Here is a 13480-nt window from a genome sequence, read left to right on the forward strand (position 1 = left end):
TCAAATAAAGACATACTCTCCTCTCTCTTTGTGTAAAACTTTCTGAAATAAAGGCAGAGAGCTGTGTACATCTGCTGTAAAACACTGCCCACGGCTGCGGTGGCAGCGTCCACCCAGACTCAGATCCTGAAAGACCCTTTGTTCATGAATTGTCTCTTTACAAAGCAGGTCCACCACTTGCTGCATCTATCATTCTGAAGGTCAAAACCTTTCTCAGCGTCTCAGAGACAGAGTCCAGTCTCTTGCCTCCACTGCTATAAGGTGGCCCTCATCACTCCATCTAGATTCCCCTTTGTATGCAAGTTCGGCATAAACTGCACTAGGTGGAAACCCGGTTTCCCACTATGGGAAGATTAGTGATTCCCATCGTGACCTTTCTTTCTCACTGTGGCTTTTGGAATTGGGGGTCCTTTAGACATGCCAGAATGCTCCAAAATGTAATGTTCTATAGATCAGGTTTCTGTCAGCTTCATTCTAATCTCACAGTTTCTGAAGAAGACGTGGCCTCAAAGTAATAGATGGCTGCATCCATCACATTTATATTCTTTTGTCTCTCTCGGGGTGCGTTGTATGAATTGGCTTCTGATGGGCAGCAGGGCCATGTTTCCTATGAGTTTGGTTAGGGCTCGTGACAGACGAGCAATAAGCAGACATCTTGTCTGGGGGCCCAGAATATCAACCATTTATTTATCTATTTTAAAATATTTATTCAAGAGAGAGAGTGAGCAGGGGAGGGGGAGAGATAGAGAGAGGAAAACACAGAATCTGAAGCAGACTCTGAGCTGGCTGTCAGCACAGAGCCCGACTTGGGGCTCGAACCAACGAACTGTGAGATCATGACCCGAACGGAAGTTGGATGCTTAACGGACTGAGCCACCCAGGCGCCCCGAATATCAACAATTTAAAATGAAAAATAGTTCCTTGCTGGGTCATAGGGAAGCCTGAGGCAAAAGGAAAAGGTATACCTTATACACACTTAAAAAGGCTTTTGGTTTTTTTGTATTTTTTTGGATGCCTGGGACTTCAGGGGACTTCAGTTCAGGTCATGATCTCAAGTTTCATGAGATCGAGCCCCGCATCAGGCTTCTGCTTGGGAGTCTCTCTCTCTCTCTCTCTCTCTCTCTCTCCCTCTCACTCTACCCCTCCCCCATTTGCACTCTCCCTCTCTCAAAATAAATAAATAAACTAAAAAAAAAACCAAAAAAACTTTAAAGACTGCAGCATAGAGAATGTGCCTGAGTTTCTAGCCTGCTGGCCTGCCCTGCAAGTTTTAGACTTGCCAGTCCCCATGGCTACATGAGCCAATTTCTTAAAATAAATCTCTCTCTCTCTGTATGTCTTGTTTCTCTAGAGAACTTAACTAATACGTTGGTTCTGCATGAGGTGAGACATTGGGGAAGTGTGGAGAATCCACTAGAAAATACAGCCTGTCACAGGTTTAGGCCCAACTTGTCTAGGTCTCTGCCCCATTTATTGCAGAACTTGCTGGCCAGCATCCTCTGGGGAACCTGGCATAACACAACCTGCATCACAGGTCCCAGCGCTCTCTCTCTAGCGGGGAGTGGGCATCTCTCTGTTCCCTGCTGGGGTGAGTACCATGAGTCTCATCTTTGCAAGTGGGCCACTAATAAGCCCAGCAGATGCCTGGGACCCTAGGATCTGCAGTCTTTGTCATTACTTTCTGCAAGTCTCTCCATTGATTCAAGTCCCTGTTTTATGATGCTCAGACATTTTTTCTGGTGTTTTCCCTGCCCAATCTGCACAGTTCTTGGTCTCTTGGTATTTTTTTAATGTTTATTTATTTTGAGAGTGATTGTGAGCAAAGGAGGGGTAGAGAGAGAGACAGAGACAGAGGGAGAGAGAGAGAGAGAGAGAGAGAGAGAGAGAGAGAGAGAGAGAGAGAGAGAGAGAGAGAGAGAGAGAGAGAGAGAGAGAGAATCCCAAGCAGGCTCCTCGCTATCAGTGCAGAGCCTGACTTGAGGCTCAGTCTCACGAACTGTGAGATCATGACCTGGGTGAAAATCAAGATGCTCATGAGCATCAGATGCTCAACTGATGGAGCCACCCAGTCTCTGGTATTTTCTATTTGGGGTGCTGTTGTAAATATTACCTATTCCAGGAGATACTTGGTCAGTTTTTCTCCTGTGTAAGAGAAGCTTCCTTCTATCATTTGATGAGTAATTTTTCCTCTCTTGGAAAATCACATGGGATTGGCAAAATGTGACCATGGACTTTTCTACTTCCATCACAGAAGGTCTTCTTAAAAGCATTCAAGATGCCCAGAATCTATCTACGTGGTCCTTTTGCAAAAGAAAACTTTAATCACTGGAAAGAATAAAGCATCTAAATGCTCGTAAGATTTTGCTGTGAGAACTCTTTCTGCCCCAAATAAATGATATCTTATTGTATAATAGCTTTCCTAAAAAAAAAACAAAAAACAAAAAACAAAAAACACAGATATGCACATTGAACCTTCTGAGACAGAGGTAATTAGATCTTAGCCTGAGAGCCATTTTACCCAGAGGGAAGTAATAAAACTGTCTCCTCAGTAACAGCAAAATCTTTGTTAATCTAGTCCTAAAAAATAGGAGAGAGGGGGTACCTGGGTGGCTCAGTTGGTTAAGCTTTGGACTTTGGCTTGGGTCATGACCTCGTGGTCCGTGGGTTCAAGCTCCATGTCAGGCTATGTGATGACAGTCCGCTTTGGATTCTGTGTTTCCCTCTTTTTCTCTCCGACCCTCCCCCACTCTCTCTCAAAAATAAACATTAAAAGAATTTTTAAAGATAGGAGAGAAGAGGTTACTATCTTCTTAAACATTAAAAAAAAAAAAACCCAGTAACTTTCATTAGAGAAGGTTGAAATGCTTTCTGATATCATCTGAATGTTGTTTATTATTGTTTTAGGTTGAAAATGGTTGAGAGGTGATAGAGTAACTCGACAGTGTTTTTAAATTTATTTTTTATCAAAAATGTTTTAATGTTTTTATTTATTTTTCAGAGAGAGAGAGAGAGAGAGAGAGTATAAAGCAGGTGCCACACTCAGCACAGAGCCTGACACAGGGTTCGATCTCACAGTGCTAAGATCATGGCCTGGGCCGAAATCAAGAATCTGGCCCTTAACTGACTGAGCCACCCAGGTGCCCCCTAATGTCCTTTTGATATCCTGAACTTTTAAAAAAGTTTTTTTATTATTTGTTTTTTTAAGTAATCTTTACACCCAATGGTGCAGCTCGAACTTACTACCCCTAAATCAAGAGTCCTATGCTCTTCCGACTGAGCCAGCCAGGTGCCCTGCACTTTTTGACTCACTGCTTATTAATGCTATGGAATTTTGATTTTCAATAGCTTACACTTGCATATGGCGCAACAGTCAAACACTGAATAGAGAGGTGTGAGTTTCCCTCCTACTCCATTCCTGGCTACTTAGTTTTGCTCCCCAGAGGCAGACGCTTGATTCCTTCCAGAGACATAGCCCAGAGAGGGAGTCACCCTGATTTTAAGCAGGTACCTTAAATTACTATTGTTTCATTACATTGTCTGAAATGGTTAAAGTTATTTTAAAAGCTGTCAACTTACTGAGCTCTCTTTGTGACTCTGATAGATTTTTAATTGATTTTCTTGCGGTTTCTATTAGACCTATCAACAGCATATAATTCTGGCAAGGTGAAAACAGTTTTGGAGCGAGGATTTGGGTTGAATCCTGGCTCTTCCTGCTACCAGATGTCTGGTTTTTGAAGCCAGCCTTCATAAAATGTAGCACTCTCCAAAGGCAGCATGTAGGGACAAAGTGGTCCTTCCTTCCCAGGAGTGGTGGGTAGAGTGGGCAGAGGCCACACAGAGCCGAGTACCACCCCTCTGCCCTCTTCCAGGTTTGTTCAGCCTGCTGTGGATACATCCAGAGGGCTTTGATCTCAGTGATTTCTAAATGCCCAGAGATCAGGAGCAGAGACTGAAAAGGAAGCCCTGAACCAGAGTAACCTTTTCTTTCTCCATGAGAGGAGTGTGGGTCATGTTTGCTGAGAGCAGGTGAAAGTAGATTTTACTGTTTAAAATTAGAGATTTACAGGGGCGCCTGGGTGGCTTAGTCGGTTAAGCGTCCGACTTTCGCTTAGGTCATGATCTCGCGGTTCGTGGGTTCGAGCCCCGCGTCGGGCTCTGTGCTGACTGCCAGCTCAGAGCCTGGAGCCTGTTTCAGTCTGTGACTCCCTCTCTCTCTGACCCTCCCCTGCTCACGCTCTCTCTCTCTCTCTCTCCTAGAAATAAATAAAAAACATTAAAAAAAAAATTTAAAAAAAAATAAAAATAAAAAATAAAAAATAAAATTAGAGATTTACAGAAACTCTTTGAAGAGCTAGTGATTATCAGTGAGGCCCTATAAACTCCCCACAGTGGTAGTGGGTAAAACCGTTGGACACGATGGGAACATGCATAGGTTTTCTCAGAGGTGGAACCCACCGCCAGAGAGGGGGTTGGTATTGGTGGGGAGAGGTATAAGAAAAATCCATGCTTTGTGAGGGGAAAAAAAACCCCATATATTCTTACTTGTCCATGGTGTTTTATCAACTTGAAGGATGCCCCAGAATATCTCAGGGACCCCTGATCCCTTTAACCACTCCATGGTAAAAGTGATTTGGGATGTGGGTTATCTAGTTAATTTACACATGATTATTCCTGCAGAAACTTAGAGAGGAACAGGAATGAATTCCTTCATATCTTCTACTAACGAAGACAGACCCAAAGAGGTGCCTTGATAATGTGCGCGTTCACCTGAATACAGTAAGATGTGACAGGTGTTTTTGCCACAAGAAGGGGTGAACTCTTGTTCCTGAAAAGACTTTGAAAAGATACTGCTTCCAGTTAGGAATTATCCAAACTTAAAATATCCCAGGGTTCAGCTGTTCTAAGAGGTTTATGGAAAACTATTCTGGGCTTAACCAAATGCAGTGACTTACCAGGTACAGAAACAAGGATGCCTCAAGTGGATGCCTCAAGCGTAGATGCTGCAGGTACCCTGCAGGGAGCTGGGGAGGGAGTTTCAGGGCCCTGATGGGCTCTGTAATGTGTTACCCTGTCCTGGCATTCAATATCCTGATGAATCCACGGGTGCTAAATTTCAAGGTAAATTCAGTTCTTGGACCCACTTCCAACATGCTTGCATGCATGCATGTGTGTGTTTGTGTGTGTATGTGGGCTTCCCCCCACCGACAAGTAGTTCTGAGACAACTGCTGCGTGTCCTACAATTCAACTGACACCATCCTGCCCAGAGATAGTATCCAATTCACACATTAAGGGTTGCACCTTGCAAGACTGCCGCGCTCCGCAACCCCCCCCCCCCCGCCCCCGGCTTTGGAACCCAGTTGCAAGCCCGTGTTGTTGTCTGTGCTTCTGATGGACTGGGTATAAATCAGAGGTTCCCAAGGGCCCCTTTTTGGCTTTGATTAATTTCCTAGAATGGCTCACAGAACTCAGAGAAACATTTTTACCTGCTAGCTTACTTCTTTAGTATAAAAGGATATAACTTAGGGAGAGCCAGAAGGAGAAGATGCACAGGGCAAGGGATGTGGGAAGAGGTGTGGAACTTCCAAGCCCTTCCCAGGCACACCACTCTTCCCAAATCGTGTGTTCACCAACCTGGAAGCTCTCTGAACCTTGTCCTTCTGGGGTTTTATGGAGGCTTCATTACATAGGCAGGATTGATGAAATCATTGACCTTTGGCAAAATGATTCAACCTCCAGCCCGTCCCCCCCCCCCCCCCCCCCCCCCCCCCCCCGAGGTCACAAGGTAAGACTAAAAGTTCCACCCCTCTGATCACATGGTTGGCTCCCCTAGCAACTAGCCCCCATCTTTAAGTGCAGTGCAAAAGTCACCTCATTAGCATCACACAAGAGACACTTTTAAGCTCTCAACACTTCAAGAAATGGCAAGGGTTTGGGGAGCTGTGAGCCAGGATCCATGGGTGAAGACCAAATATATATATTTTTTCTTTCTTTTAAAGCTTATTTATTTATTTTGAGAGAGAGAGAACATGCTCACGTGTGGGGGAGGGACAGAGAGAGAGAATCCCAAGCAGGCTCCGCACCGTCAGCACAGAACCCAATGTGGGGCTCGAACTCACAAACTGCGAGATCACGACCTGAGCTGAAATCAAGAGTCAGACACTTAACCCACTGAGCCATCCAGGCGCCCCCCTCACCCCACCAAATATGTATCTCTTATCAATCGTAATATCTAGGGTGATCAGGGCAGTTTACCCCTTGGCATTGATTGGTTCTTTGGTGATGAATCTAAGCTTAACACCGTGGTCCCATTCTCCTTGCCAGGGACGGGCAAAGAAGAGTGCTGGAAACCTCTGAGAACGCTCTCATTCCTTGGGAAAAAACAGTTTCAAGAATAAGACAGCCCCTCAGAAGCCGACCTGAGAATAAAGCCCACACGATGTCAGGGTGGAGCAGAGGGACAACAGACCTGGGGTCTCTGTTGACACCGTTGTGCTAGAGCTGATGCCGCTCACGGGGTCCACCCCCCCACCCTGGTGTCTCGTATGTGAGAGAACTCCGTGGCTTGACTGGATCAAAGGTCAAAACTGAGGCCACCAGCCTAAAGGACCGAGAACTCCTCTATGGGCTTTAAGACTTTCCCTTGAGTCTACGAAAACTGGAATTTTCTTTGGAACCCAGAATGCAACAGGGGAAACAATCCTACCTGGGGAGTCAAAGGACCTTAGAACTCCAATGGCTTGGAAAGTCACGTTGGATTGGGAACTGTAGCCTGCTGCCCGAGTGAGCGAGTGGCTTCTCTGATCCATAGAGGAGTATGTCCTGGAGCTGGGGCTCAGGCACTTCTTGCCTTTAGAAGTGGAGAGTTCGAGTCCAGGGAATGATCTAGAGGAGCCTAGTCACTTCACCTGGGTTATCCCGTGGCTAGATGCTATGGGAGAGACACAGCTCAGTATATGGGGCTGGGGGGTCCTGATAGAGCTCCCCCCAATCGAAGGAGACAGCGAGTGCATGAAGTCCCTCAGTTGCTGGTGGTTCTGTAATGTGGGCAAGTTGTTTAACTTCAGAGGTGATAAGGATCTGCTGTGAAATTTAGATGAGATAATATTTACAAACGATTTACTTGCTCAGAGATGATAAACACTCCGTGTTTAACAACAACAACAACACAGGCACTGGAGGCCACTCCTCTCTCCTCTCCAAGGAGAGCCATTGAACTCTACTAAATATAGGGGGCCCACTCAAGCCCGAGTAAGACAGTCAGTGGAGGCAACGTGTGGCTTTCTTCGTAGGTGACTATAACTCCACCAGAAAGTTTTATTTACTCACTTTCAGAGTTTGAGTGGGAGCCTCACAGCTCCGTGAGCTTGACTGACCCTTGAAGTTTGGTCTGGGGTTGAGGGTGGGCAAGAATGACCACCTTTTGGGTCCTGCTCAAAGTTCTTTCATGTTGGCTTACTCCTAAAGCAGCTGAAAGCAGTGCACAGAACGGAAATGACGCAAAGGTACATCTGGGTGGGTGGGTGCCACTCCCCACGGCCTCTCGCATGAATTCATGAAGAAACACCTCACTCCAGAGTTTGGAGGTGTTGGCAGTCAATGGGGAGCAAGATAAGTCAATGGGCCAGAGTAGACAGCACAGGACTGTGGGTTCGTTACTTTCTGCCCCTGCCACGTCATACCCAGGAACCGCAACGATACCTCATAAAACAATCATTCTGATACTCAAGCCATGTCACTCAGGTCTAAGTCCAAGCCTTGAAATTCTTCCTGTATCGGCCTTGTGGCAAGCACCTCTTATCTATCTGTGCTGCATGCAGGTGCTTATTAGCCTGTAAGGAGCCTGGCTAATTCTTAAAAGCTGAATGAATTGTGAAAGGGCCACCCTCTGCTTCCTCTGGGCCAGTGCAGACTGTGTCGGGACACAAGCTGTATAACCACATGTTGGACAGAGTTCCCATTTCTGTCCTGGGCCTCTGTAAGGTAGACAAGGGAAACCAGCTTCACTCAGGGTGAAGTCTGACTTACTGGCAAACTCCAGGAATCTCACTGCTTAGCCAGTGTTGCAGTTTCCCTCAGAGTGCACCCAAATCTGACGTCAGGAGCTGCACGGAGCCTGATGACAGCTTTGGAAACTGGGGCTGCGTGCAGAGCACAAAAATGTTAGTCTGTGGAAGTCGACTCCTGACCAAATGCACGGGAGACTGGGGAGCTTGGACTGTGCACAAGGACATACCGGGTTTGGGACAGTCAGGTGTAAAGGACCACACCTTCTTTGCCTAGCATATCCTCAGGGGACTGCCTCCCTTTGATTCTTAGTCCATGAAGTTCAGATGAGGCCCAGCTCACTCCCCAGCAAAAACAGTGCACCTGTGATCCTTTGGCCACAGTGTTTGGGTGAGGGTTAGGCATTAATACTCAAGCCAGATTGCTCAGAGCCTCCTCTGAAACTAGCAAAAGAAAAAAAAAGACTCCTCCCCTCTGCCCATACTTCCTACCTCCACCCACATGAACTGTGGAATCATTAGCTGGGAAGGGGTTGTAAGTTGAGAGCTGCTAATTGCTAGTTATCATGGCCATAGCAGGAAGAAGGAGAATCAGTTTGAATGTCAAGCCAATACCAAGAAAGCAGAGAATAAAAGAAAGATTGAGAGGATTCCACTGTTATATTTTGGACTCCTGGATCCTGCTGTGTCTGAAGTCATTTGTTCCTAGACTTCTCCCTTTTCAACTCTATTTACTTTCTTCCTTTCTGCCTTTCTTTCTTTCTCTCTTTCTTTTCTTCCTTTTTCTCCCTCCCTTTCTCTCTCCCTCCTTCCCACTCTCCCTTCCTTCTTTTTTCTTTCTTTCTTTTTAGAGAGAGAAAGAGAGCACTCACAGAGGGTCAGAGGGAGAGAGAGAGAATCCTGAGAAAGGTCCATGCTCAGCCTCGGAGCCCAATGCAGGCTCGATCCCACGACCCTAGGATCACGACCTGAGATGAGGTCAAGAGTTGGATGCTCAACTGACTGAGCCACCCAGGTGCCCCTTCAACTTTCTTTTCTTTCCTTTCTCTTCCTTCCTCCCTTCCTTGTCTTCGTTTTTCCTTATTGTAGTTGAGATTTTTTTGAGTGAGTTTTTGTCACTTGCAACCCATAGAAAGACTGACCAATAAATAGTATGTGCTCTGAACAAATGTAGTGCTAGGGGGAGCCGTCTATGTTCACTTAAAACCAGGCCTGGCAGGGAGGAAGCAAAGAGAAACTCCCAAGAAAAAAAATGATGCTTTTGGATCTCTAGGGAGCAGAGATAGGGAGCTGAGTGGTGAGGCATATGGAGGAGGTGGGGACATATTGGATTGGAAGGGATGGACCACCCATCCTTCTAGGCTTTATCCTATGAGATGCCCTTGAACCAGGCAATCTCTCTGGGAGGATTTGGAGATACATGGGAAGCCAGGGGAACTGGTTGACTTCCCCTTGGGAGCTGAGATGGCCTTAAGACTAGAGAGGTAGGAGCCCGGTCAGGTGTCTGGCCTATCTCCAAGCTTCTCAAGGCATGGTGCACCTCAGTCCCTGTTAGTGCTGGCCCAGCCAGAGACATCACCGTTTCTCTACTTCATTCCAACCTTGGACTCAAGCCTGTTGACGTTCTATGGCCAAATATGTCCCTCGTGTTTGCTTTGGAAAGGTTATACCCACAGTCCCATCTAGAGTCTCCTCTGTTGCATGCAAATAGTGCTGTGGTAAACCCCCTGGGTGTGCAGCTCTGGCCATTTTCCTCGGGTAAACTTCTAGAAGTGGAACTTGCTAGGTCAAAGGCTATGAATGTTACTAAGGTTTTTGATTCTTATACCAGCAGGAAATATTATCCATTACTAGCAAAAAGACACACAGATATCCACCCTTGTCAACTAGGAGAAGGCTGATGGCCAAATAGGTAATGTCAGAGGTGACCTGTTTTTCAGAAAAACAGACTTCATGTCGCAATGTCTATAATAAATTAAATTAAGACCTTAATATGTGCTGTGGATGCAGCAGATCACATGGCATTAAACAAATTGGGCTGCCTGGTTCCCTGGAGACAAGAGCTAGAAAGCACCAGAGAGAAGTAATGGAGTTATCAGGGTGCCTCCTTGGAAGTAGGAAGTGCAGCAGGCGACAGCTGTAGTTGCATTTACTGAGGGTAACTTCAGTGTAAATGGGGTTAGGACCAGAGGAAGGCAAAGAACAAACATTTCTCTCAGGGAACTCTTTATTTTGATGAGGGAGATCACCAGCTACAAACTAAATGATCTCAGGAGAGAGATTTTGTTCTGGAATAGGCAAGAATGTTCTAACATTCTGTCCACAGGTGGAAAGGTTCATGCATTTGAAAGCACCGTGAAAGCCATAGACCATATTAGTATGGGGTACAGTGCTATGCACTGGGGAGTCAGACATGGAAGACGCGTTCCTCTCTGTAAGTCCCTAACTACTGAACCATTGCTTTAGAAAGTGGGAAGAACTATAACAGGAAGTATGTAGGAGGTCCAGGGGTGGAGCAAAGGAGGGAGCCATTAACTTCACCTGCTGGAGGAAGAAGTGCCATGACCTGGTTTGTGAAGAATGAGTAAAAGTTTGCCAGGTGGGTGAGTGGGAGAGATGCAGGTAGGGTGAGGGGCGTATTGTGTGACCTGGGTGGACCTTCCAATTTGGAGTACAAATAACATGCCCCAGCTAGTCCACAGAATTTAGTGCTCCAGGCAGCCTATGCTATGATATCAGTTCCAGAAGGGCAGTCTGGGGTCCACTGAGGCCCCACTCTCTCCCCAGGACTCTTGGGTTACCAATATTGAGCAACGACAGGGCCAGTGTGGTGCTGGCCCAGCAGACTTGCTGGAGCACAGGGCTGGTAGTCAGCCAGAGACTGACTTCCACCTTAGGTGAAACCTAGGTGAACTGGAGGCATTTGAAAGGACAAAGGTACTGGGGTAATGTCATGCCCTGAGGGTGTGTCTCTCAAGCTTGGGCTCCTTGCTTAAGAAAGGACACTCCTGTTTAAATTCCCTCTTGAAAGCCCTCTTGTTTTCCACCCGTTTCCTGCCCAAGTGGGGTGGAGGACACAGATTCTGATCATAGACTTGTGTGTTAATTTCCCGGGCCACTATGACAAAGCACCACAAACGAAGTGACTTCAAACAGAAATGTCACACAGTCCTGGAAAAATCTGCAGGGACACGCTCCCTCTAAAACCTATAGTTTGTGGGGTTGGTGCCTGGGTGGCTCAGTCGATTGAGCGTCCAACTTCGGCTCAGGTCATGATCTCGAGGTTCTTAGGTTCGAGCCCCGCATCCGGCTCTGTGCTGACAGCTCGGAGCCTGGAGCCTGCTTCAGATTCTGTGTCTCCCTCTCTCTCTGCCCTTCCCCCAACTCATGTTCTGTCTCTCTCAAAAATAAATAAAATTAATAAAACAAAACACAAAAAAACCCCGACGGCATCTCTGAGAGCAAAACAGAGCTTTCAGATGGTAAGGACTATAGCTCCCAGGGCCCTGAAGAGCTGCTTAGAAGTGGCAGCTCTGGTACATGGTGTCCCAAGGCTGTTCCAAGATCCAAGGGTGTCCAGGACTGTGGCCACAGGAAGGTGTGGGCCACAGGGAGCTAGGGCTGCCAGAGCCAGACCTCAGTGCTGTGGGTCTGGAGGGAGGAAGTAGAGTTGAATTCCTATCAAGGGACCCATCTCAGGGCCCTTTCTCAGCTGTTCTTTAAGGAAAGAGGCTTCCAGTGTAAAGCTCCTTCTGGAGCATATTCCTTCCAGAACAGGTAAGGAGTGAGGAAAGGATCTAACTAGGTACCTGGTTTTGGTTTTGTTTTTTTTTCTGAATTTCCTTGGATGTTTTTGCTTGCCCTTAAAATACATAAACCCAGCTGATAAGCTTATTGTGTTCTAAAATTTATAGAGGAGTAAAAGAAGAATTAACATCTTTAATAAAACGAGTTTTTCCTTCCAAATAGGGTGTGCCTTTTGATTTAGTCAAGACTTTTGTGCCGTTCAGCAGTAATTGATTTTTTTTCCTATAGCCCTTGCATATTACTTGTTTGCTAAGACCTTTTATCTCTTTGCTTGTTACTGTAACAAGAATCTTCTCCTGAGCTGTCAGCACAGAGCCTGATGCGGAGCTTGAACCCATGAGCTGTGAGGTCATGACCTGAGCCAAAGTTGGACGCTTAACCGACTGACCCACCCTGGCACCCCTCATTCATGATTTTAGTGGAGGGTATTTGAAATTTTCTTTTCCCTTCCTCTCCCAGCTGCCATCCATCAGATTTTCTGTTTATTCTAACAATCTTTCTTTTTATAGGGCATTTGCCATTTTATCGAGATTTTTAGTTACTTATACACGGTTGAGCAAATTTTCTTCGCATCAAAGAAATATTCCCATATACATATCCTCATTTACTATTTCTTGCATTTATGCTTTTCCCCTTTACCTGCCTTTCCCCCATTCTATGATTTGGTTAGCTGATGGTTTATCTTTCTTTCCCCTAAAGAATTAGTTTTGAGAGGCACCTGGCTGACTCAGTCAGAAGAGCATGTAATTCTTGATCTGGGGGTTATGAGTTCAAGCCCCACGTTGGGTGTAGAGATTACTTAAAGAAAAAGAATTAGTTTTGAGTATATATTTTCCCAGATTTATTGAGATATAATTGACATATAACTTTGTGCAAGTTTAAAGAATACAACATGATGATTTGATACATGTATATATTTTCAAAATGATTACCATAAGATTAGTTAATACATCTATCACTTCACATAACTTTGAGGTATAAAATACAGTCTTATTAACTAAAGTCACCATGCTGTACATTAGATCCCCAGAACTTATTTATCTTACGACTGGAAGTTTGTGCACTTTGACCGACACTTCCCATTTTCCCCACCCTACATCCCTTGGCAACCACCATGCTAACTCTGTTTCTGTGAATTTGGCACTTTTAGATTCCACATATAAGTGATACTATACAGTAGTTGTCTTTCTCTGTTGGACTTATTTCACTCAAGGTAATGCCCCCAAGGTCCATCCATGTTGTTACAAATGGCAGGATTTCCTTTTTTAATGGTTATACAGGTTAAGTAATATTCCTGTGTGTGTGTGTGTGTGTGTGTGTGTGTGTGTGTACATGACATTGTCTTTACCCATTCATCTGTCTATGGATACTTAGGTTGTTTCCATGTCTTGGCTATTGTGAATAATGCTACAATAAACATGGGGATGCAGGTATTTCTTGAAGATAGTGATTTCATTTCCATTGGGTATATATCCAAGAATGGGATTGCTGGATTATATGATAGTTCTACTTTTAATTTTTTTTTGAAGAAATGCCATGACTCTTTTCCATAGTGGCTGTACCAATATATATTCCCACAAATGGTACACAAGGGTCCCCTTTCCTCCACATCCTCACCAACAATTGTTACTTCTTGTCTTTTTGATAATAGTCATTCTAACAGGTGTGA

General features: G+C 45.4%; 1 pseudogene; it reads right to left on the reverse strand.

The window, feature by feature from the left end:
- Positions 1–119: 119 nt before the first annotated feature.
- LOC120237877 lies at positions 120–654 on the reverse strand (annotated as a pseudogene).
- Positions 655–13480: the final 12826 nt, after the last annotated feature.

The sequence above is a fragment of the Hyaena hyaena genome, unplaced genomic scaffold, assembly GCF_003009895.1.
Source record: "Hyaena hyaena isolate Hyena2069 unplaced genomic scaffold, ASM300989v1 scaffold_192, whole genome shotgun sequence".
NCBI classification, from domain to species: domain Eukaryota; kingdom Metazoa; phylum Chordata; class Mammalia; order Carnivora; family Hyaenidae; genus Hyaena; species Hyaena hyaena.